The 24,383-nt window shown below is 37.1% G+C and overlaps 1 protein-coding gene and 1 pseudogene across 3 annotated transcripts in view; both read left to right on the top strand.

The window, feature by feature from the left end:
• TAFA1 (TAFA chemokine like family member 1) overlaps positions 1-24,383 on the top strand; it is a 514,072-nt gene that overhangs the window by 139,903 nt on the left and 349,786 nt on the right. The gene's annotated exons all lie outside the window — the stretch shown is intronic.
• LOC131826234 (U6 spliceosomal RNA) lies at positions 23,531-23,630 on the top strand (annotated as a pseudogene).

Consider the following 24,383-nt stretch of genomic DNA (forward strand, 5'->3'; position numbering starts at 1 on the left):
ATTCATGTATGTATTTTGTATCAGGACAGGGCATTTTGCATGTGGAGAGGTAAGGAGAGAATCCTGCAGTTGGAATGGGGAATGCCTGCATCTTTAGAATTCAGCCAAGCCAGATTGTGACTGAAGGAAGAAATCTCAGTCACCTATTCATTCAACAAGCAATTACTGAGTGCCTTCCATACTACAGGTATTGTTCAGTTTGCTAGGAAGGGATGATAGAGATAAAATCTCTGGTCTCAAAGAGCTCCCAGGCTTGTCTGGAGGAGGAAAGGGTTAGTAGACAGCATGGAAGCCACATGACTAAAAGGAACCTGAAGGAGGACTTAATAAAGGATGGGACAAGGTAGCCAGGGATGTTAGAAGAGCCCCTTGAGACCTATGGTTTTTCTTTGAGACCTATGGTTTTAGTTCTCTAGGGTAGAAGTCAGCCAGAAATACCCCTATAAACCATACCTGGCTCATGACTTGTTTTTGTAAATAAAGGTTTATCAACATACAGCCATACTCACTTGCTTAAGTATTGCTTATGAGCAGCTGCTTTTACACTAGAACAGAAGAGCTGAGTAGTTGCAACAGAGGTCAGATGGCCTATAGGGCAGAAATTCTTTACTATTTGACCTTTTCTAGAAAATGTTTATCAGTCACTGATCTAGAGGCAAAAGATATCTCATACCACTTTTGATTGATAAAGTAGCTGAAGGAAGAGATGTTAACTTTGGTTTAGTAACTTTAGTACCAAGGGTTCCCCAACTCTTGTCTCCCTGTGTTTCTTAGTGAACTAGATCAGTCTATTCACATTAGGACTATCATTTTTCCCACCTGAATCAGTAAAAACTAAGTTTATTTTCTCTTTCCCCTATGGCTCAAAATTGTGGATGCTATCAGTATTCTGACTATTAAATTACTTCATTCGAGTATTTTCTGGTCATTCCCTGAAAGTTCCATTAACCATGTATATACCAATCTGACATAGTGAAATTCTGAAAACACTCAAGGAGGAATATTTTGAGCCCAGGCAAGAATCAAAAAAGGAAATATAATACACTCTTGCCTGAATGATTTTGTTATCTGGAAAGCCTAAAGTGTTTTATAGTGAGCTCTGTGTCCAGACTCAAAATGAGGAATGACAAAATTTTTAGATAAATTGGTTTGTAAAATATTTATGTGCACTTTAGTGGCACAGACAGGAGGTAATCTGTTTTGTATTGAATCAGCTTGGGACAGAAAAAAAAAAAAGCACAATGTTAATGAGATTTTTTAAAGCCACTTTTAAATTCATGTTGGCAAAAGACAAATAGTCAAGACTTTTAATTTCTATAAACTTAACGGCTAGAGAACAAATAAAGCTTTATTAACTTAAATAAAAGTAGCTTTTCTTTCAAGGGCATAGCCATTTATTTTTCTTTCTGTGTAATCTTCTGAAGGACTGCTCTCGTCTATGTATTGATCAGCCTCTTCCAGTGTGTTTCATTGGATTTTAACTAAGTACTGTTGATTTGGGAGGGAAAAAAAAAAGCATAGGATGACTGTAGGGTGATAGAGTGGGCTAACCCTTGATGTGGGCGTTGACCAATAAGAATCCTCATACCAATGATGCTGTGGTCTTGATGTGCAACTTGGGTAGACAACATAACCATGTGGATTCACTTTTTTTTTTTAATTTTATTTTTTCAGTGTTCCAAGATTCATTGTTTATGCACCACACCCAGTGCTCCATGCAATACGTGCCCTCCTTAATATCTACCACCAGGCCCTTCCAACCCCCCAAATTCCCCTCCAAAGCCCTCAGTTGGTTTTTCAGAGTCCATAGTCTCTTATGGTTCATCTCCCCCTCCAATTTCCCCCAACTCATTTCTCCTCTCCTTCACCCAATGTCCTCTGTGCTATTCCTTATGCTCCACAAGTAAATGAAACCATATGATAATTGACTCTCTCTGCTTGACTTATTTCACACAGCATAATCTCCTCCAGTCCCATCCATGTTGATACAAAAGTTGGATATTCTTCCTTTCTGGATGGAAGCATAATACTCCATTGTATATATGGACCACATCTTCTTTATCCATTCATCTGCTGAAGGGCATCTTGGTTCTTTCCACAGTTTGGCAACTGTGGCCATTGCTGCTATGAACATTGGGATACAGATGGCCCTTCTGTGCACTGTGTCTGTATCTTTGGGGTCAATACCCAGTAGTACAATTGCAGGGTCCTAGGGTAGCTCTATTTTTAATTGCTTAAGAATGGATTCACTTTCTTAATGACTAAAGTAAAAAGGGGTTACCAGCAATGTAAAACAGTTCTACCTCCATTTCTGTTGCTTTCATTATGGCAGACATCACTAGCCAATCCTTGTACCTTCTTTCTCTAATGAGTCAGCCTCGGATTTTCTCTCAATTCAGTATTCTGAATGCTAGTTTCAAGAAATACAAGCTCCTAAATAAATTTAAACGATTTGCCAATTAACAGGTAGATGATCTCTGGGTTCTGGTGGTGTGTGGAACTGTAATGTTTTTCTTATGTATTTTCTGTAGTTTCACCTTCTGATAATAAACCTACATTTTCAAGTTCTGCGCATGTTAAGATATGGGTGGAATTTAGAAGACTGACTAGTTCCTGGTGGTTCTTTGGGTGGAGAGTAAAATTACAATGAAAGTTTTAACTTTGCCATATCCTAAAAAAAAAAAAAATCTAGAAGATATGGGTGATAGAGCCATTATAGTTATTAAAATATACTTAACATTGATCATGGTCCAAGTATGAGTCCGGAATGCAGTTCTGCTTAAACACTATATACTCTACTTAAAACCCAGTGCATAACTGACAACCTTGTCTATTTTCAAAAGATGGTGGAGATAATGAAATTGAGCCCCAGGTATATTACTCATGGTATAATTGTTTTTATTATATAAACCATATTTTGAGATAAATATTTTTGTTTGTATTACAGAAAAAATAACTTTTTACTTGTAATTTTTATAGCTCTTGCTATTCTCTGGCCCCAGTTTTTTGTAATGGGGAGTAGGTTGGTGTGGGGGCAGGAATCCCTCAGTATCATGCAATGGGAAACCATAGCAGATATTGTCATATCAGAAGGTCCCCCTGGAATTTCCTGAATTCACTGCTATGACCCAGAGGTGAAAGGCACAAGCCTTCATTTTTAAGGAATCAATAAAATTTGTCAAGTCATTGCAAAAGCGTGGACCAGGCTATGACTTCACAACCACATGAGTGCTACATGCTTCTCTTCACTGTTGCATGCTTTTCTATACTGGTAACCTAAATCAAAGAGCATATTTGTGAACTGAAGAGGGAAAATTCCCTTCACCTGACATGGTTCTTCCCATGGCTCTTGTGGTAGATGCTTGCTAATATCCTTGATCCCCACATTGTTCAGTGCCTATCTTGGAAGATTGTCAGGAAGGTTCTGTAATGGACCTAAGATCCTAGCAGAATACCTGGCAGTAGTACGTACCCAGTAAATGATGCCTATTACTTCTGTTTATGATTTTGTTATTTCCAACTTCGTGTGTTTTAAATATATCTTCTGCAATGAATATTAGATGAGTATTTCAATTCAGCTCAATTAAGATTTAATGGCTTCCTTTGGCCCCTGGATCTACAATTTTCTCTGCCCCACATTGACACCACTTACTAGTCAGGCTCTATGATGCTGAGAAAGTTATGTTAGTTTCCTCTGATGTGAAATGGAGCCTGATATTAGGGTCTACTCCTAAAGTTTTGGGGAAAATTAAATAACATGGTACAGGTCAAGTGCCTCAGCTTAAAGTAAGTGCTCAGTTAGTATTATTACATACCCTCCCTTTCTTAGATGAGAATAAAGGCTGTTAGTCATATTCTAGGGATCTACCAATTGTCATTGTAACCACTCTCACTCCTGCTCTTATAGTTTCTGCTTCCATGCTTCCTTCCTTTTGATGGCTTCCATGATAACTCCACCATAGTAACCCTCTACTCACAACCTCTTTTATGTAAATTACTTTTTCACGTACTTTATAAATAGCTTTTCATTCCTATTTGCTGCATATGTCTTAATGAGGCTACAAAATATCACTATTTGTTTAAAATAGGAAACAGACCTTACACTTAGGTTCTGTTCAACTTCTAGAGCCTTGCATGGAGATGCCCTCCAAGAAAATATATTTTATTTAATTAATACCTCAGGGTCCTTCTGCAAACACATAGCCATAAAATCAAAACCACTCAGTCAGAGGAATAGAACAACAATTCTCAACAACTGTATTCTTAAGAACCTTCTGTGGTGTTTCATGTCAATGCAATAATCATTCATCCTGATTAATTGGGCTTGCTGTGAGATCTGGTAACTTTAGGTTTACCAGTTACCCTAGGATTGCCCTGTGAAATCCAATAGCCACTAGTCACACACGTGGTTTGGGTTAGTCTGTTCAGGTTGCTGTGCCAGAATATCAGAAACTGAGTTGGTGAAAATAACAAATATTTATTTCTTAGCATTCTGGAGTCTGGAAGTCTGAAATCAGAGCACAAGCATGGTCAGGTGAGGGCTTCTTCTGGGTCACACACTTCTTGTGGCTTCTCACAGGCCAGGGTTAGGGAATGTCTCTGCAGTCCCTTTTATAAGGCCCTAATCCCGCTTCCTGGGGAATACCACCCTCATGCCTTCAGCACTGCCTAAAGGCCCCACCTCCTAGTAACATCATATTTGGGGATTAGGATTTCACCATAGGAATTTGGGAGGAATGTAAACTTGCAGACTATAGGCTACTTAAATATTTAAATTCACTTACATGAAATAAAAACTACAATTCTTCACATTAGGCAAATCTCAAGCGTTGAATAGCCACATTGAATAGCTACATGTGGCTAGTGACTACTATATAAATATTTTCGTCACCGTAAAAAGTTTCTGAGAAAGTTCTTCCCAGTACTATTTTGATGAACAAAATTCTTCACTTACACTTTAAGAACTGTAGGAATAAATGCAGAGCCATGAAAATTTTGTGCTTGGTGACTTCAACTTGAAAAGTTATAATTATTTATGTCATAATAATATTGGTCATCATAGCAGCCACAAAAGCAGAAAAACTGCCACTGCCATTGTCTTGGGAACATTTTTGGTGCTCTCTATCAGATGCATTACACACATTATTCCCTTCAAATCTCAGAGTTCATATGAGTTGGTGTTATTATTCCTGTTTCATAGGAACTGAAGGTGAAGTAACTTGCAGAAAGCCACTCAACTAGTAAATAGCCAGCTTGAAGGATGGGTCGATTCTTTTTTTTTTTTTTTAAGATTTTATTTATTTATTTGACAGACAGAGATCACAAGTAGGTAGAGAGGCAGGCAGAGAGAGAGAGAGGAGGAAGCAGGTTCCCTGCTGAGCAGAGAGCCCGATGCGGGACTCGATCCCAGGACCCTGAGATCATGACCTGAGCTGAAGGCAAAGACTCAACCCACTGAGCCACCCAGGCGCCCGGCTGGGTCGATTCTAAGGCCATATCTCTGTGTACTTCATCAGCTGGTTCTACCTATATATAGGCATTAAACTGGTTTTAATGTCTGAATCTGATGTGGTACTTTATGTTAATCATTCTAGAAAAGTATGCTAAAATCTGAGTCAAATTGATGATCCTTAAACCAAGGCTTAAATATTTTATTTCAATGGCCTCCCCCAACCTGGGTCAAGTATCTTGTTTCTGCATTTCCATAGTCATCGCTGCTTACTTATCTCAATCTTGTATAATTCACTCTGGGCTGAAATCACTTGCTGTGTTGACTGTATTTCCCTTGTAAACACTGATGTTCTTGAGGAAGGAAGCTGAATCTTGATCCTCAGGGTATTTTACCTGGTGTAGAGTGAATGCTTAATACATTTCTGATAGATGAGCTAATTAAAGAGACTTAATTCTTGCCAATAAACTGGAAGATCCACTAGAAGGATGGGAATGACCATGTAAGCACTGTCTAAATCTGCCAGGGACTGTACTAAAGAAAATCCTTCTGGAACAAGTTAGGCCTAAAGAGATGCATCCAATCTGAAGTTTCATAGCTCAAATTCTTAGGTCTATAAACTAGAGAATCCCTTTTAAATCTCCTGACCTTATCTCCCAATCTTCCAAGTATGCAAAAATCTCCTTTCTGCTGACCGCTGGTGAAATGTTTTAGCTGGGTTGCTGAACATTCTTCTTTTTTATTTTTTAACAGATATGCTAATCTCAGGAATGATCCATTTCTGTTCTAGCATCATTCAATTAGTATCCCATTGCCTTTCTGCAATTTACTGCTTAGTCAGGACTTCCAGTGCAATCTCTCTTTTCCAGAGTTTCTCATTTGGTCATAAAAATTCAAGTGGAGTAGAAACTTGTCATGGGAAGTCCTGCTTCTGAATGGCATTTTTTTTTTTTAAACACAATCTTAAAATACATTGTTTGATGTATGTGAACTATTGTAGAGTTTATAGATATTTAAGTGGAATTCTGTAAAGGGCCTTTGAGGCATTGTAACTTAAGTTGTTACTTGGAATGTTGACAGTCCATCATGCAGGTGTCTTCTGGCAAGTTTTGAATAGACCCTTTGTCCTGTCTTGAATGACTTCCCTTGGTATATTGTGTAGAATATTTCCAATTCTTATAAACCCAACAAATTCTTTTTGCAGCACTTCTTTTTCATGACATTCTCTTTCCCTTTTCCTTTAATTTTCGTCTTAGTTTTTCACCCCACGATCTCATCTACCACATTTATTGTTTTTGTAGTGTGTGTATGAGAGTGTGTGTGGTGTAAGAGGTATCTATATGGGGAAATTAGAATCTAGTACTTAATGGTCAGCTCTCAAATAGACTTAATCATAGACTTAATCACCTTGTAGATTGTCTATCATTCTCTTCTGATTCTATAATTATCTTCTATAATTCTATAATTCTCTTCTGAGTCTATAATTCCAGCCATCTGAAATACAACAGATTGACTCCTCTCCCCTACTGCAATGCACAATTAATGATGGTAAAGGCCTCTGTAGATTCTCTGAGGTGTATCTTTTTGGGAATGCATTTTGTTCTCCAAACTCCATAAAATATTTTTAAAGTCAGTTATTTAAATACTGCTCTACCTATGTCCCTATTTTGAAGTACATGGGTCCTTTCCTTTCATACTGTAAATAAGCAAAGAGTAGTTGTTTTACATGAACTCTTCATTCACTTGTTCATAATGGACAGAGAAAAGGATCAAGTTCAACCCGCAATGTGGCAACCTAAAAGAGAATTTGAACATAGATGAGATTCCAGAAGTCTGTGGGATCTCATAGATGAGATTCCAGAAGTCTGTGGGATCTCATAGGTGAGATCCCAGAAGTATTCTGTACAGGGAGAGCCATCAACTATTGGAATTGTAGAAGCTCACCTTCTACCTGATGAGTGATTCTGAATCGACCAACACTGCTAACAGTGGAAAATATTGGTAAATTTCCAGCACCCTCTCTGGCATAAGGTGGGAACCCCCAACATCCTTTCTCTTATTAGCAAAACTGCCTAATCAGCAGCAGTGAGACTCACACACAGATCCTGTCCCTTCCATGTCTGTCTATAGTCCTATATTTAGAAAAAGTAGTTTTTTATTGTAATACCTTGATCTTATGCTATCTTAGGATAAATAATTGTACAAGCTGGCCAACTAGCTTTTGAATATAAAGTGCATGGATTTGGCTAAAAAAATAACCTTAGATAGTTTTATTTATTCAGGAGCATCTGCTGTATGTCAGGTACCTGGCTCTTTCCTATAGATGCAAAAGATAAAGAAGAAGCATCCTCTATTCTCAAATTACTTACAGTCTATTATGCAAAATAGATTCCTGACTGGCATCCTAGAGGACATTTTAGTATTAAAATAAGGTCTATTTATTCAGTGAATATTCATTAAGTGTATTCTATGTGCTGGGCACTATTCTAGGCTATGGGAATAGACTGATGAACTAAACAGACAGGATCCTGCCCTCCTGTCTCCCAGGAAGGAGAGAACAGACCAGTAGTCAAGCTTTGGGGTCAAGTGGCTTTGTTTTGCTCATTGCCATATCCCCAGTACCTAGTACAGTGAGTACAGTGCCTGGTGCATAGTATGTACTCAGTAAATATTTGGGAACTTGAATAAAAATAATCATGAGTAAGATGAGGCTACAGGTGTCACTCTGCATGGCAAAGTGATCATGAAGGACTTAGGAGGGACTAGTTTATTTGTCTCCAGCAGCAAGAGAAGTCCAGCCTGCCCTCAAGTTGTTTGTAGGAGGTGGGAGATTAGAGAGAAGGAACGCAGCAATGCCAGATGGAGGAGGGAAAAGTCCAAGCAAAGGCAGGTGAGAGAGACCATAATGCATTCCAGATGCTGAAATTCAGTGTGACCCAAGCTCAGAGACAAGACAAGTGGATTGGAACTTGACTGTGACCGGGTCAAGGTTTGGTGATCCTATGGATTAGTGACACCTACAGATTTCTAAGCAGAGTAGATCTTGAACCTACCTGCATTTCAGAGTTCCTCCTTTCCTGAGCCACCTCTCGCACCATCATTGGGAGTATTTTTTTTTTTTTCCTTCCTGTTAGTACATTTTGTCCCTCACCTGTCAGCCAATCAGATGGCTTATCATTCCTTTTAGGTTTTGTCAAAACAGTCCTTTGTAACGAACAGAGTTAGATCCTGTGTCTCTTTATTTAGATAGTAACTAAACAACTTGGCATATCGAGACCGCTAGCGAGGAAGAGCCACGGCTCTGGAGATGCATTGCCTAGTGGGTGAGACGAGCAGCACAATCTGTAACATAAAGAAAGCCAGCAGAATCTGACTTCCCACATTAAAAATTAACAATGTGCAGTATACAGCAAAGCCTGCCACACTCCTCCCTTGTGAAGCTCGAAACGGGAGAAAGCACACTCCCCGGAGGATGAAAAGGGAACATTTTTATACAGAGGTGCCAATTTAATCATCAGAGGAAAGTTCTGTGTATCAAAGGGAGGGCAGAACTCTCAGGAAGAGGCTGGAGGTTTAATTGCCCATTTGTGAGTCCTGAAATCCCGTTATAGGCTTGTATAAAGGCCAAGGGAAGTACATCCGCCACGAAGCCTTACGCAGAGTAGACATGCAGTAAATATCTTCTGAATGATAAATAAGATCAAGGATGTAAACCAGCCACCTCTGGCAGATGCCTCAGCAGTAAGAATATTCTGAATATCCTTTGCAGAGACTTAACGGTTTATAAGGGCTTTCAGGACTGCTGTTTTGTCTTCAGCACATTGCCTCACAAGACAACGCATTTCCCCATGATTCACGCTGGGTCCTAGGAATGTCAAGGGAACCATTCAAGGTCATCAAGGGTGAACCTTTCAAGGTCACATGGCTAGTTAGTGCTGTGGTTGGGAATTGAACTCAGCTTTACTGAATCAAAATGTAGGATGCCCTAAGAGCTTAAGTCCCATATAGTAATGCTCTCCTTCTCAAGGGGTGGTCTTAGATGACTGCTTCAAAATCACCTCCTAGGAGTTAAAATGCAAGCTTGAGGGCCTCACCCAATGAATCTCTCTTGAAGTAGGGTCCAGGAATCTGTGTTTTTCATAACAGTGCTTCTAAATTCTTTGTCACACAAGATTTTGAGAACCACTGCACCAAAGAAAACCTTATATAGGCTGAAATACTTAATGAAATTTCCAGAAGTCTAAATGACTCCCCAGATAAAGTTTAAAAACAAAGGAAAAATCCATGTAAGACCTGAAATGTCAAAGTTGGAGGTAGACTAAAGGTCACTTGCAATGTCACTGGTCAGTGGACAGAGTCCTCTATTTGTTACCCAGTTTTTGACTGCAAATTTTTGAATTTTAGGGGAAATTGATGGCTATTATAAATTTAGAATTTTTTTTTTCTGTTTATTGGTCATAATAACCTTTTTTCATTTTTCCCCCAGTTTTATTTTTTTAAAATACAAAATAAAATAGGCTTAATTTGTTGAGTTCAATAGAAATCACTACACCTTGTTTTAGGTCCTATTCCTCCCAGCCTGGTTGCATTTACTCTAACTATAACTTCTTTAATCTCAAAATTCTATGAATAAGTGTGTGTCTAAGAATAGCTGTAGCATTGCTAGAGCAAATCATTGAAAAACTTCAGAATGTTCAAGCAGATAATGTTGTCAACCACATTTCATTCTCCGTGTTTTTTTTTTTTTAAGGATTTATTTGCTAGAGATAGAGAGAGAGATAGAATGCACACAGGTGCTAGCAGGGGAAAGACTAGAGGAAGAGGGAGAGAGAGAGAATCCCCAAGCAGACCCAGTGCTAAGTGTGGAATCCAGTGAAGGGCTCAATTCCAGGACACTGAGATCATGACCTGAGTCAAAAATCAAGAGTTGGCAACTCGGTCCAATAAGCCACTCAGTGCCCCTCTGTTGTATATTTATATATTGGCCAAGTCTCAAAGCAAGTAGTTAAAAACTATACAACTTTCCATTTTGGAAAGACCTAGAATTTATTTTTTAATTTATTAAAAAATGTTTCTTTATTTTAATTTTTATTTTAATTCCAGTGTAGTTAACATACAGTGTTACATTAGTTTTGAGTGTACGATATAGTGATTCAAAACTTGCATACAACACCTGGTGCTTATCCCAAGTGCACTCCTTAACCCCCTTCATCTGTTTAACCTGTCCTGCTCCTACCTCCCCTTTAGTAACCATAATGGTATGGTTTTACCAGTTTGATCTCTGTAGTTAAGAGTTTGTTTCTCAGTTTATCTTTCTTTATTATTTCATGGATCGTTTTGTTTTTTCCCTTAAATTCCATTTATTATGAAAGCATATAGTATTTATCCATCTCTGACTGACTCACATTGCTTAGCCTTATACTCTGTAGTCCCCTCTGTGTCTTGCAAATGGCAGGATTTCATTCTTTATGGCTGAATAATATTCCATTGTATATGTATATACCACATCTTCTTTATCCATTCCTCTATCTATAGACGCTTGGGCTGCTTCCTTATCTTGACTATTGTAAATAATGCAACTACAAGAATAGGTGTGCATGCATCCCTTTGAGGAAGTGTTTGCATATTCTTTGGGTAAATAAGCAGTAGTACACCTGGTGAGTTGTAGGCTAGTTTTATTTTTAACTTTTTGAGAAACCTCAATACTATTTTCCACAATAGCTGTACCAGTTTGTATTCCTACCAACAGTGCTTGAGGGCTCCTTGTTCTCCACATCTTCACCCACAATTGTTGTTTCTTGTGTTTTTTTTTTAATTTTTGCTGTTCTGACAGTTGTACAGTGCTAGCTCATAATTTTGACTTGCATTTCCATGATGATAGGTGATGTCGAGCATCTTTTTATGTGTCTGTTGGCCATTTGAATGTCTTCAGAGAAATGTCTGTTCATGTCTTCCACCCATTTTTTAAACTGGATTATTTGATTTTTGGCTATTGAGATGTGTAAGGTTTTTATATATTTTGGATACTATCCTTTTATTGGATATGTCTTTTGCAAATATCTCCTCCCATTCTATAGGTTGCCTTTTAGTTGTGTTGATTGTATCTGTCACTGTGCAGAGGCTTTTTATTTTGATGTAGTCCCAAATATTTATTTTTAGTTTATTTCTTTTGCCTTAGGAGACCTAGCTAGAAACAAGTTGCTATGGCCAATGTCAGAGAAATTACTACCTGTGCTCTCTTTTAGGAGTTTTAATTTTTTCAGGTCTCACATTTAGGTCTTCAGTCCATCTTGAGTTTATTTTTGGGTATGGTGGAAGTGGTTAACTTTCATTCTTTTGCATGTAGTTCTCCAGTTTTCTCAACACCATTTGTGAAGAGACTGTCTTTATCTCATTGCATAGTCTTTCCTCCTTTGTTGAAGGTTAATTGACCATATAATGCTGGGTTTAATTCTGGGTTTTCTATTCTGTTCCATTTATCTATGTTTCTATTGTTGTACTGTTTTGATTACTATGGCTTTGTAGTATAATGTGAAGTCTGGACTTGTGATGCTTCCAGCTTTGCTTTTCTTTTTTCAAAATGCTTTGGCTGTTTGGAGTCTTTTGTGGCTCCACACACATTTTAGGATTGTTTGTTCTAGGTCTGTGAAAAATGATGTTGGTATTTTGATAAGGATTGCATTGAATCTGTTGATTGCTTTAAATAGCAAAGCAAATTTCAACAATATTTCTTTGAATCCATGAACATGAAATGCCTTTTCATTTCTTTGTGTCACCTTAATTCTTTCATTGGTGTTTTATAGTCTTCTACCTCTTTGGTGAGGTTTATTTCTAAGTATCTTACTACTTTGGGTCCAATTGTAATGGGATTATTTTCTTAATTTCTCTTTGTGCTATTTCATCATTAGTGTATAGAAACGCAATAGGTTTCTGTACATTGATCTTTGTATCCTATAAATTTACTAAATTTATCAGTTTTAGTAGTTTTTTTGATAGAGTATTTCAGATTGTCCATATATAGTATCATGTTGTCTGCAACTGGTGTAAGTTTTACTTTTTCCTAAACAATTTAAATGCCTTTTATTGTTTTTTGCTGTCTGATTGTTGTTCCTAGGATTTCTAGTGCTGTGTTGAATAAAACTGGTGAGAGTAAATATCCTTGTCTTGTTCCTGAGCTTAAGGACCAAACTTAGTTTTTCCCCATTGAATATGATGTTTTCTATGGGTTTTTCTATATGGCCTTTATTATGTTGAGGTATGTTCCCTCTAAACCTACTTTGTTGAGGGATTTTATCATGAATGGGTGTTGTACTTTGCAATTTTTTTTTCTGCATCTATTGAAATGATTATACAGTTTTTATCCTTTCTCTTATTGAAGTGATATATCACATTGATTGATTTGTGAATATTGAAACACCTTTGTATTGCAGGAATAAATCCCACTTGATAGTGGTAAATGATTTTTTTAATGTATTGTTGCAGTTGGGTTGCTAGTATTTTATTGAGGACTTTTGCATCTATCTTCATTAGAGGTTTTGTCTTTAGTTCTCTTTTTTTGTGGTGTTTTATATGGTTTTGGTATCAAGATAATGCTGGCCTCATAGAATGAATTTGGAAGTTTTTCTTCCTTTTCTATTTTTTGGAAGAGTTTGAGAAGAATAGGTACTAAGTCTTTTTTAAATGTTTGGTAGAGGGTGCCTGGGTGGCTCAGTGGGTTAAGCCTCTGCCTTCAGCTCAGGTCATGATCTTAGGATCCTGGGATTGAGGCCCACATTGGACTCTCTGCTCAGTGAAGAACCTGCTCCCCACCTCTCTGTCTGCCTGCCTCTCTGCCTACTTGTGACCTCTCTCTCTGTGTCAAATAAATAAATAAAACTGTAAAAGAAAATGTTTGGTAGAATTTGCCTGTGAAGTTGCCTGGTCCTGGACTTTTGTTTCTTGGGAGTTTTTTGATTACTGATTGACTTTCCTTGCTAGCTATTCATTTATTTTGATTGGTTATAAATGCTGTCTGACTAATCTGTATTCCAGTATAGGAATTACATACAGAAGACACTGGTTTTCCTTCAAATCCTGGTGGCAGATTATAATAATGGTCAATAAATTCTGGTATCACGGGTTTAGCAAAAAATTATTTGTGGTGTTATTTGGCAATCCTGAGATTGGAAGTCTTTTTGTAGAAAAACTCAGTTCAAGGAATCCAAATCTGCTTCTGACCTAAGCAATTTAAATAAGCATATTTCCCTTAATATCAGAGAAGAAATATATTGGGACTAATGAATGGACGATTGTGTTCTCATTTCTCAGTCACAACCAAGAGTCCCTGTCAGACCAGACCCTCTGTTGGGGATGTTGGATATAATCTCTACTTTTTATTAATTCCCCGAGTATACAATCTTTCATTTAAAAACTATCACTTAACAGTAGTATTGTTACTAGGATGTCTATCTCTTCCCTTATAAATAGACTTGTACTTCTTTAAGGGAAGGGTCATATTTTTTAACATTTTATATCTTATACAGGGTCTTAAGTAAAATACATACTATAACAGTGGGCCTCTATCTGTTCTCAAATGATTCATGTCTCCAAGTATTTGTGCTCAAACAACCCTTGGCTGGTTTGGAGTGGAACTGAGGCCTCTGAAAAAAACCCAACACAGAGCTACTAGTTCTGTAATTGAATCACCTTGGAAAGAGTCTTTTAGACCCAGTCAGTAGCTGATTGCAACATAATGGAATCCAAGCTGGAATCACCCAACCAGGCAGTTCCAATTTTCTTTACCACAGAAACCACATGACAATTTCTGCTTGATCATATAGCCCTGAACATCTGTTTAATAGATAGGATTCCTGTGACGAATACATAATAATCATTGCTTTAAGCCAATAACTTTTGGGTAATTTGTTACTAAACAATAGAAAATATAATACAAAATTTTATTGCCAAAGGCAAGAGCATAACATGAAAGATTCAAATTATTGGATGTAGGCCAAATGTCATAATGATTATAATGGATATCTCATTCTATTGGTTATATGAAGATCTTAAGAGAGAAATTTTAACTGATTTTATAAGAATCAATTGTGGAGGTGAGGTAGAGAAAAATAACCTGTACTTGTAGTAAACTCTCAAAAGAGTGAAGTCTTGCTGCCTTCGGTGGTTGGTCAGAAGGTTTGATATCCAGGTAATGGGAAAGAATGTTAGTTGCAGAAAAAGCAAATTTGGAAGGTTAAGAAAGACCTGTCAGGGAGCCCTTCTAAAATGGTGGAATAAAGACCTCTAAAAATCAATTTCTCCATAAAAGTAATAACAATCAAAAAAAAATGCTCTAAATCAACTTCCATAGAAATTTGGGTATAAATGAAAAGCTTTTAACAATTCCAGTAGCACTTACTCAAAGAAAGCAGCTGAATATTAGTGAGAAAAGCAAGCTTTGTGACATCTTAAATTGCTTTATTCCCATTTCCCTGTCCCAGATATGTAGTAGCTATGGAGACCAATAACCTCACAACCATGGCATTTGTGAAACCCAACGGTCTGTCAAGCACCGGATGGGGCAAAACAGTTTGGGTTCTCTTAATAACCCCATTCCCAGAGTATTTTCACTATTTTTCTTGTCCAGTAGCTCCTTCAAAAAACCAGTCCTCATGGCTTTCTTTTGCATAGTCTAATGCAGATTTGTCTGTGGAGACAGCTTTATCCCCAGAGCATTTGTCAAAACAATCAGCTGCAGTCATTTAATCCTGAGGCAGGAATACAAGTGACGAAAAGGCTTACAAGGAAGAACTGAGAAATGAGATGTCCATCTTAAATGCCCTCACAGATTTAAAATGCTCCAACAAAGTCCCAGATGATAACATACATGTTCAGGGCTGTACTAGTGTCAGAAATAAACTGAGAAGGCTGAAACTCTGTTTAATCTCTGGCTCATAATGAGACTCAGCACAGAGCAAGAGGGGAGAGCTAATTCCAAGTTATAAAATGTCAAAACACCGAAGGCATGTCCCTAAGATACACACAGATATTCAGCAAAGACTGGAAGAGTTACTGATTACTTAAGGAAATCTCCATCCAGTCACTAGCCAGTCACTAGCTGACAACTAACTTAATCAAACAGAGATATGAATGGCTCTATGCACACACACAAAATTCAGACTTTACATCACTCATCCAGGAAATTCATTAATCCATCACTAATAACCGTAGCAAATGTTATGAAGGTGTGGTAGGCAGAATGCTTCCTTCCCAAAGATGTAGGTGTGGTCATCCTCAGGGGTTGTGAAATCTGTTACCTTACCTGGCAAGGAGTTAAATTAGCCAACAGCTGGCTTTGAAGAGATTGTCTTGGATTTTCCAAGTGGTCCCAATTCAAATAACAATTGAAAAAAATGCTCTAAATCAACTCTTTGAATGTGGTCGAGGAAGGAAGAAGGGTTACTGTGAGAGGGATAAAATGTGGAAAAGCTTCAAGGAGCTACTAAAGACTTTGAAGAGGCAACAGGGCTCTGAGTGAAAGAATGCAGGCAGTGTATAGTGGCTGGAAAAAAAAAAAAAAAAGGAAAAGAGATTCTATCCCAGATCCTCCAGAAAGCATGTAGTCCTGCCAACACCTTGGTTTTTGCCTACCGAGACCTATTTTGGACTTACGACCAGCAAAGCCGGAAGATAATAAATTTGTGTAGTTTTAAACCACTAAATTTGTGGTAATTTGTTTCAGTAATGATATGGAAGCAATATGGGGTCAGGAAGGACATGATTTGCGGAGTTGCCAGATTATATATTTAAAATGACAAGTTATAAGGAAGAGGGATGTATAACCCGAACTCTGGAAGAGAGCCCATCAGTAGAAACACAAATGTTGGACTTAGTAGGCAAAGACTGTAAATAAGATTTAAAAGCACTTAATGAACGAAAGAAAAAGCATTTAGTAAAAATTATGTCTAAGGAATTACAAGTATGAGAAAAATGTTTCACCAAATTGTCAAAAACACATTGTAAAAGAAAAAAAAAAAGAAAAGAAAATCTCCAATTGAAGGGTATAAAAAGCGAAATTAAAAATTCACTAGAGGGGAGTGCCTGTGCAGCTCAGCCGGTTAAGTGTCTGACTCTGGATTTTGGCTCAGGTCATGAACTCAGGGTTGTTAGAGCCCCTTGTTGAGCTCCATGCCAGGTGTGGAGTTTGCTTTAAGATTCTCTCTCTCCCTTTCCCCCTCACCCTGCCCTCTTTAAAAAGAGAAATTCACTAGAGGGAATCAGCATAACTGATCTGGCAGAAAAAAGAATAAACAGGGGCGCCTGGGTGGCTCAGTGGGTTAAGCCTCTGCCTTTGGCTCAGGTCATGACCTCTGGGTCCTGGGATCGAGCCCCGCATCAGGTTCTCTGCTCAGCAGGCAGCCTGCTTCCCCCTCTCTCTGCCTACTTGTGATCTCTCTCTCTCTGTCAAATAAATAAATAAAATCTTAAAAAAAAAAAAAGAAAAAAGAAAAAACAAACAAAAGTCGAATGTAGGCCAATCTAAATAATACAGTCCAAACACTTTTTTTTTTTTTTTTTGAGAGAGAGAACATTTTTTTCTTCTGTAGCACTTTAAATTACATTTGAGTGTCATTAAGGTTCTGACTTTTTGACCTCATCTTTCAAGATAGGGAAAAGAAGCAGTAGATACAAAGATGTTTTTGTGACTACATATCACTGAAAGCATTAATTGATTTTATCTGTTTATAGGGCAGACATCTTCTAATAGAACAGAAGCATCCTTCAGACTTTATGAAAAAGTTGCCCAGAGATAAAGGACTGAGATTATCACCAATAATGAAACCTTATTTTTTTTCCTGATAGCTCTGTTTAACATAGAAAAAATTAACTGTCTTAATGGGATTGATTGCAGTTAAAATCATAAATTAAGTGATACATATTTACAACATCTTTGCTGTGCTTAAAATGCACACAGACACGGCTCTCTTTGTCACTCCCTTACATCTTTCCTCCCAGCCTCCAGACGTCATTGTTAACTCTGCTCTTAGCCAACTGATCCAAATGCTACAATATTCTCCAAACTCAGATGACAGTAAGGCTAGTAAAAATACCTGGATTCTTCTTCAGAGCTCTATATCTCTTTGCCTTTTAGAGTATTAGAGAGATTGTTGAGTTTTTTCTTCCACAGAAAGTATGTAGCTTTTGGAGAAAAACAAACACCTACCAAAGAATAAAACAACAAAAATAATTATTGAATAGTAATATCAATATGTACATTAAATAAAACAGTGCTATGATGATTTAGCTGTATAACAGGGGTTATAAACATTGAGAGTCTGAAGTTAATCACCTCATTGACTATATATATCTGTAAGATCTATGCATCTTATCCTCTAAAATTTCTCATGTAGCTTGCTCATAGGAAGATTTCCTTTTGCTGATAGATATAGAGTGCAACCTCTTCATTAATACATATGATGTGTTCACCACTTATCTCTCATTTAATGTCAAGAACCAAGGAAGAGTTTCCCCTGTATTCTCAGTAAAATGCCTCGGGCATGTTTACCACTTGGTTCTTTTCTTTTCTTTTTCAATTTCTTTTCAGCATAACAGAATCCATTGCTTTTGGACCACACCCAGTGCTCCATGCAATAAGTGCCCTACTCAATACCCACCACCTGGCTCCCCCAACCTCCCACCCCCCTATCCCTTCAAAACTGTCAGGTTGTTTTTCAGAGTCCATAGTCTCTTATGGTTCACCTCCCCTTCCAATTTCCCTCAACTCCCTTCTCCTCTCCATCTCCCTATGTCCTCCATGCTATTTGTTATGCTCCACAAATAAGTGAAACCATATGATAATTGACTCTCTCTGCTTGACTTATTTCACTCAGCATAATCTCCTCCAGTCCTGTCCATGTTGCTACAAAAGTTGGGTATTCATCCCTTCTGATGGAAGCATAATACTCCATAGTGTATATGGACCACATCTTCCTTATCCATTCGTCTGTTGAAGGACATCTTGGTTCTTTCCATACTTTGTCGACCGTGGCCATTGCTGCTATAAACATTGGGGTACAGATGGCCCTTCTTTTCACTACATCTGTATCTTTAGGGTAAATACCCAGTAGTGCAATTGCAGGGTCATAGGGAAGCTTTATTTTTAATTTCTTGAGGAATCTCCACACTGTTTTCCAAAGTGGCTGCACCAACTTGCATTCCCACCAACAGTGTAAGAGGGTTCCCCTTTCTCCACATCTCTCCAACACACCTTGTTTCCTGTCTTGCTAATTTTGGCCATTCTAACTGGTGTAAGGTGGTATCTCAATGTGGTTTTAATTTGAATTTCCCTGATGGCTAGTGATGATGAACATTTTTTCATGTGTCTGATAGCCATTTGTATATCTTCATTGGAGAAGTGTCTGTTCGTAACTTCTGCCCATTTTTTGATATGATTATCTGTTTTGTGTGTGTTGAGTTTGAGAAATTCTTTATAGATCCTAGATATCAACCTTTTGTCTGTACTGTCATTTGCAAATATCTTCTCCCACTCCGTGGGTTGCCTCTTTGTTTTGTTGACTGTTTCCTTTGCTGTGCAGAAGCTTTTGATCTTGATGAAGTCCCAAAAGTTCATTTTCGCTTTTGTTTCCTTTGCCTTTGGGGACATAACTTGAAAGAACTTGTTGCTGTGGCTGATATCAAAGAGGTTACTGCCTATGTTCTCCTCTAGGATTCTGATGGATTCCTGTCTCACATTGAGGTCTTTTATCCATTTTGAGTTTATCTTTGTGTATGGTGTAAGAGAATGGTCGAGTTTCATTCTTCTACATATAGCTGTCCAATTTTCCCAGCACCATTTATTGAAGAGACTGTCTTTTTTCCACTATATATTTTTTCCTGCTTTGTTGAAGATTATTTGATTATAGAGTTGAGGGTCCATATCTGGGCTCTCTACTCTGTTCCACTGGTCTATGTGTCTGCTTTTATGCCAGTACCATGCTGTCTTGGTGATCACAGCTTTGTAGTAAAGTTTGAAATCAGGTAACGTGATGCTGCCAGTTTTATTTTTGGTTTTCAACATTTCCTTAGCAATTCAGGGTCTCTTCTTCTTCTTCTTTTTTTTTTTTTTTAAAGATTTTATTTATTTATTTGACAGAGAGAGATCACAAGTAGGCAGAGAGGCAGGCAGAGAGAGAGAGAGGAGGAAGCAGGCTCCCTGCCGAGCAGAGAGCCCGATGCGGGACTCGATCCCAGGACCCTGAGATCATGACCTGAGCCGAAGGCAGCGGCTTAACCCACTGAGCCACCCAGGCGCCCCCAGGGTCTCTTCTGATTCCATACAAATTTTAGGATTATTTGCTCCAGCTCTTTGAAAAATACTGGTGGAATTTTGTATAAATTTTGTATAATTTATAATTGTATAAAAGTATAGATTTCTCTAGGCAGTATAGGCATTTTAACAATGTTTATTTTTCTGATCCAAGAGCATAGAATGGTCTTCCATCTTTTTGTGTCTTCTTCATTTTCTTTCATGAGTGTTCTGTAGTTCCTCAAGTATATATCCTTTACCTCTTTGGTTAGGTTTATTCCCAGGTATCTTATGGTTCTTGGTGCTATAGTAAATGGAATAGATTCTCTAATTTCTTTTTTGTACTTTCATTGTTAGTGCATAAGAAAGCCACTGATTTCTGTATGTTGACTTTGTATCCTACCACGTTACTGAATTGCTATATGAGTTCTAGTAGTTTGGGGGTGCAGTCTTTTGGGTTTTCCATATAAAGAATCATGTCATCTGCGAAGAGAGAGAGTTTCACTTCTTCATTGCAAATTTGGATACATTTTATTTCTCTTTGTTGTCTGATTGCTCTTGCTAGGACTTCTAATACTATGTTGAACAAGAGTGGTGAGAATGGGCATCCTCGTCGTCTTCCTGATCTCAGCGGGAAGGCTGTGAGTTTTTTCCCATTGAGGATGATATTTGCTGTGGGTCTTTCATAGACAGATTTTATGAAGTTCAGGAATGTTCCCTCTATCCCTATATTTTGAAGCATTTTAATCAGGAACGGATGCTGGATTTTGTCAAATGCTTTTTCTGCATCAATTGAGAGGACCATGTGGTTCTTCTCTCTTCTCTTATTGATTTGTTCCATCACATTGACTGATTTGCAAATGTTGAACCATCCTTGTAACCCAGGAATGAATCCCACCTGGTCATGGTGGATAATCTTTTTAACGTGCTGTTGGATCCTGTTTGCTAGGATGTTGTTGAGAATCTTAGCATCCATATTCATCAGTGATCTTTGTCTAAAATTCTCCTTTTTGGTGTGGTCTTTGCCTGGTTTGGGGATCAGGGTAATGCTGGCTTCATAAAAAGAGTCTGGAAGTTTTCCTTCTGCTTCAATTTTTTGAAACAGCTTTAGGAGAATAGATGTTATTGATTCTTTGAAGTTTGGTAGAATTCCCCAGGGAATCTGTCAGGTCCTGGGCTCTTGTTTTTTGGGAGGTTTTTGATCACTGCTTTGATCTTGTTACGAGATATCAGTCTACTCAGGTTGTGAATTTCTTCCTGGTTTAATTTTGGGAGTTTATACATTTCTAGGAATGCATCCATTTCATCTAGGTTGCTTAACTTATTGGCATGTAACTGTTGATAATAACTTCTGATGATTGTTTCTACTTGGTGTTAGTTGTGATCTCTCCCTTTTTATTTATAATTTTATTAATTTGAGCTTTCTCTTTTCTTTTGGATTAGTGTGGCCAATGGTTTATTGATCTTATTGATTCTTTCAAAACACCAGCTTCTAATTTCATTGATACATTTTACTGTATCTCTAGTTTCTACCTCATTGATCTCTGCTCTAATCTTGATTATTTCCCTTCTTATGTGTGGAGTTGGTTTGATTTGTTGTTGATTCTCCAGTTCTTTAAGGTGTAGAGACAGTTGGTATATTCTGGATTTTTCCATTTTTTTGAGGGAGGCTTGGATGGCTATGTATTTCCCCTTAGGGCCGCCTTTGCTGTAACCTATAGGTTTTGGACTGAAGTGTCTTCATTCTCATTGGTTTCCATGAATTGTTTAGGTTCTTCTTTGATCTCCTGGTTGATCCAAGCATTCTTAAGGAAGGTGGTCCTTAGCTTCCAGGTGTTTGAGTTCCTTCCAAACTTCCTTGTGATTGAGCTTTGTGATCTGAGAATATGCAGGGAATAATCTCAATCTTTTGGTATTGGTTGAGTCCTGATTTGTGACCCAGTATATGGTCTATTCTGGAGAAGGTTCCATGTGCACTTGAGAAGAATAAGTGTTCTGTTGTTTTAGGGTGGAATGTTCTGTATATATCTATGAGGCCCATCTGGTCCAATGTGTCATTCAATTCTCTTATTTCTTTATTGATTTTCTGCTTGGATGATCTGTCTATTACTGAGAGAGGTGGTTTAAGATCTCCTACTATTAATGTATTCATATCAATATGACTCTTTATCTTGATTAATAGTTTTCTTATGTAATTGGCTGCTCCCATATTGGGGGCATAGATATTTACAGTTGTTAGATCATCTTGGTGGATAGTCCCTTTAAGAATTATGTAGTGTTTTTCTGTATCTCTGACTACAGTCTTTAGTTTAAAATCTAATTTATCTGATATTAGAATCGCAACCCTGGCCTTCTTTTGAGGCCCATTGGCATGAAAGATGCTTCTCCATCCCTTCACTTTCAGTCTGGGTGTATTCTTAGGTTCAAAATGGGTCTTTTGTAGACAGCATATGGATGGGTCCTGTCTTTTTATCCAATCTGCAACCCCATGTCATTCTATGGGTGCATTTAGGCCATTCACATTAAGAGTGATTATTGATAGATATGTTTTTATTGACATCGTGTTACCTTTGGAGTCTTTCTTTAAGTAGAGTGTCTCTATATTTCTGTTCAATGATACTTTTAAAAAGAATGAAGAAAAATGAACAGAGCCTCAGTCTATAGGAACCCCATCACATGAACAAATACACAGATAAATGAGTCAAGTAAAGGGAGGAAAAGAAAAAAAAATTGAAAAGCTAATGACCTAAATATTTTTAAATTTGATTTAAAAAAACACCAGTAAGTATATTAAAGCACTTTGATGAGTTCCAAGGAGGATAAACTCAGAGACACATAGCTACACATATAGTCAAATTATCAAAAGACAAAGAATAAAACTCAAAAGCAGCAGCAACAACAATCACAAAAAACAACTCATCATCTACAAGCCTCCTTAAAATGATTAATATCCCTTCTCAGAAATCATGAAGCCCAGGGTTGCCTGGGTAGCTCATTTGGTTGAGCATCTGACACTTGATTTTGGCTCAGGTCATAATCCTAGAATGTGATATCAAGATCTCGTCGGGCTCCACACTCATTGAGAAATCTGTTTATATTCTCTCATTCCCTCTTCCCCTCCCAACCCCACCCCCATAAAATAAAGAAAAAAGAAATCATGAAGCCTAGAAAGTAGTAGGATGGTGTATTCAAAGGAAGAAATAGATAATTCAATAATAACAGACTTGAATCTTCAATAACACCTTATTTATGGATAAAACAATAAGGAAATGGAAAATTAAAATATGCTATAAACTGACTAGATTTAATAAGCATCTATACAACATTCCAACCAATAATAGAATGTATATTCTTCTCCTAAGTACATGTGTTACATTCTCCAGGATAAACCACATATACATCCATAAAATAAGCCTTGATAAATTTAAAAGTATCAATACTCATAAATTTATTCTCTAACCATAAAGTGATAAAATTAGAAATTAGAAGGAAAATTAAATACTTCCTTATGTCCTGATATTTCCTGAATAAAACAGAAGGAAATTTGGGAAATCCACAAACATGTGAAAATTAAACAACATAGGCCTAAGTAGTCAGAGGTCAAGGAGAAAAACCACTTATAAGTTAGACAGTAAATCATGATAAATAAAAATGAAAACATAAAATACTAAAACTTACATAATGTCACAAAAGCAGTTGCTTAGAGGGAAATTTATAACAATAGGTATTGATTTAACTTAAAAAGAAGAAAGATTTAAAATCAACCACCTAATCTTCCACTTAAGAAACTAGAAAAATATTGCTTCCTTTGGCAGTACGTTTACTAATTTAGAATGATACAGAGATTAGCCTGACCCCTGCAAAAGGGTGCCATGCAAATGTGAAGTGTCCCATATTTTAAAAAGGATAAAAGAACAAGTTAAAGTAAGTAGAAGAAAGAAAGATTATAATAGAAATAAATGAAGTGGATAATAGAAAAATGTGGGAGAAGATCAACAGGACTTTATTTCTTGAAAAATCAACAAAATAGACAAAACTTTACAGAGTAACCTAGAGTAACCAGGAGAAGGAGAGAAGACTTGCGTCTCAAATTACTACAATCAGGGATCAAAGAGAAAGGGGATATCACTAAAGATATTATAGAAATGAAAAGAGTAATAAGAAAATAATATAAATAATTGTATGTAAACAAAATAGATAACTTATATAATGAAAATAAATCCCTAAAAGACACAAACTACTAAAACTGAAGAAATATAAAATGTGAATATACTTATGACAAGTAAACATTTTTATTAGTAATCAAATAATTTCCCACTAAGAAAAACTTAGGACTAGATGATTTCATTGGTGATCTCCTAAATCTTTAAAAAAAATTAAAAAACTAATAACAGTACCAGTGGTTCACAAAGCCTTCTTAAAAAAAAGAGAGAGAGAGAGAGAGAGAGAAGATAATACTTCTCAGATTATAGGAGTCCAGTTGCATTCTGATACCAAAACCAAATAAATCTCAATATTCTTTATAATTATAGACATTCTTCATACAAAATACTAGTAAGAACACAGAAATATGTGGAAAGAATTATATACACCATCACAAAGTAGAATGTTTCCCTAAGATTCAAGGTTGATTTAACAAATGAAATAAAATAT

The sequence above is a fragment of the Mustela lutreola genome, chromosome 2, assembly GCF_030435805.1.
Source record: "Mustela lutreola isolate mMusLut2 chromosome 2, mMusLut2.pri, whole genome shotgun sequence".
In the NCBI taxonomy this organism is placed as follows: domain Eukaryota; kingdom Metazoa; phylum Chordata; class Mammalia; order Carnivora; family Mustelidae; genus Mustela; species Mustela lutreola.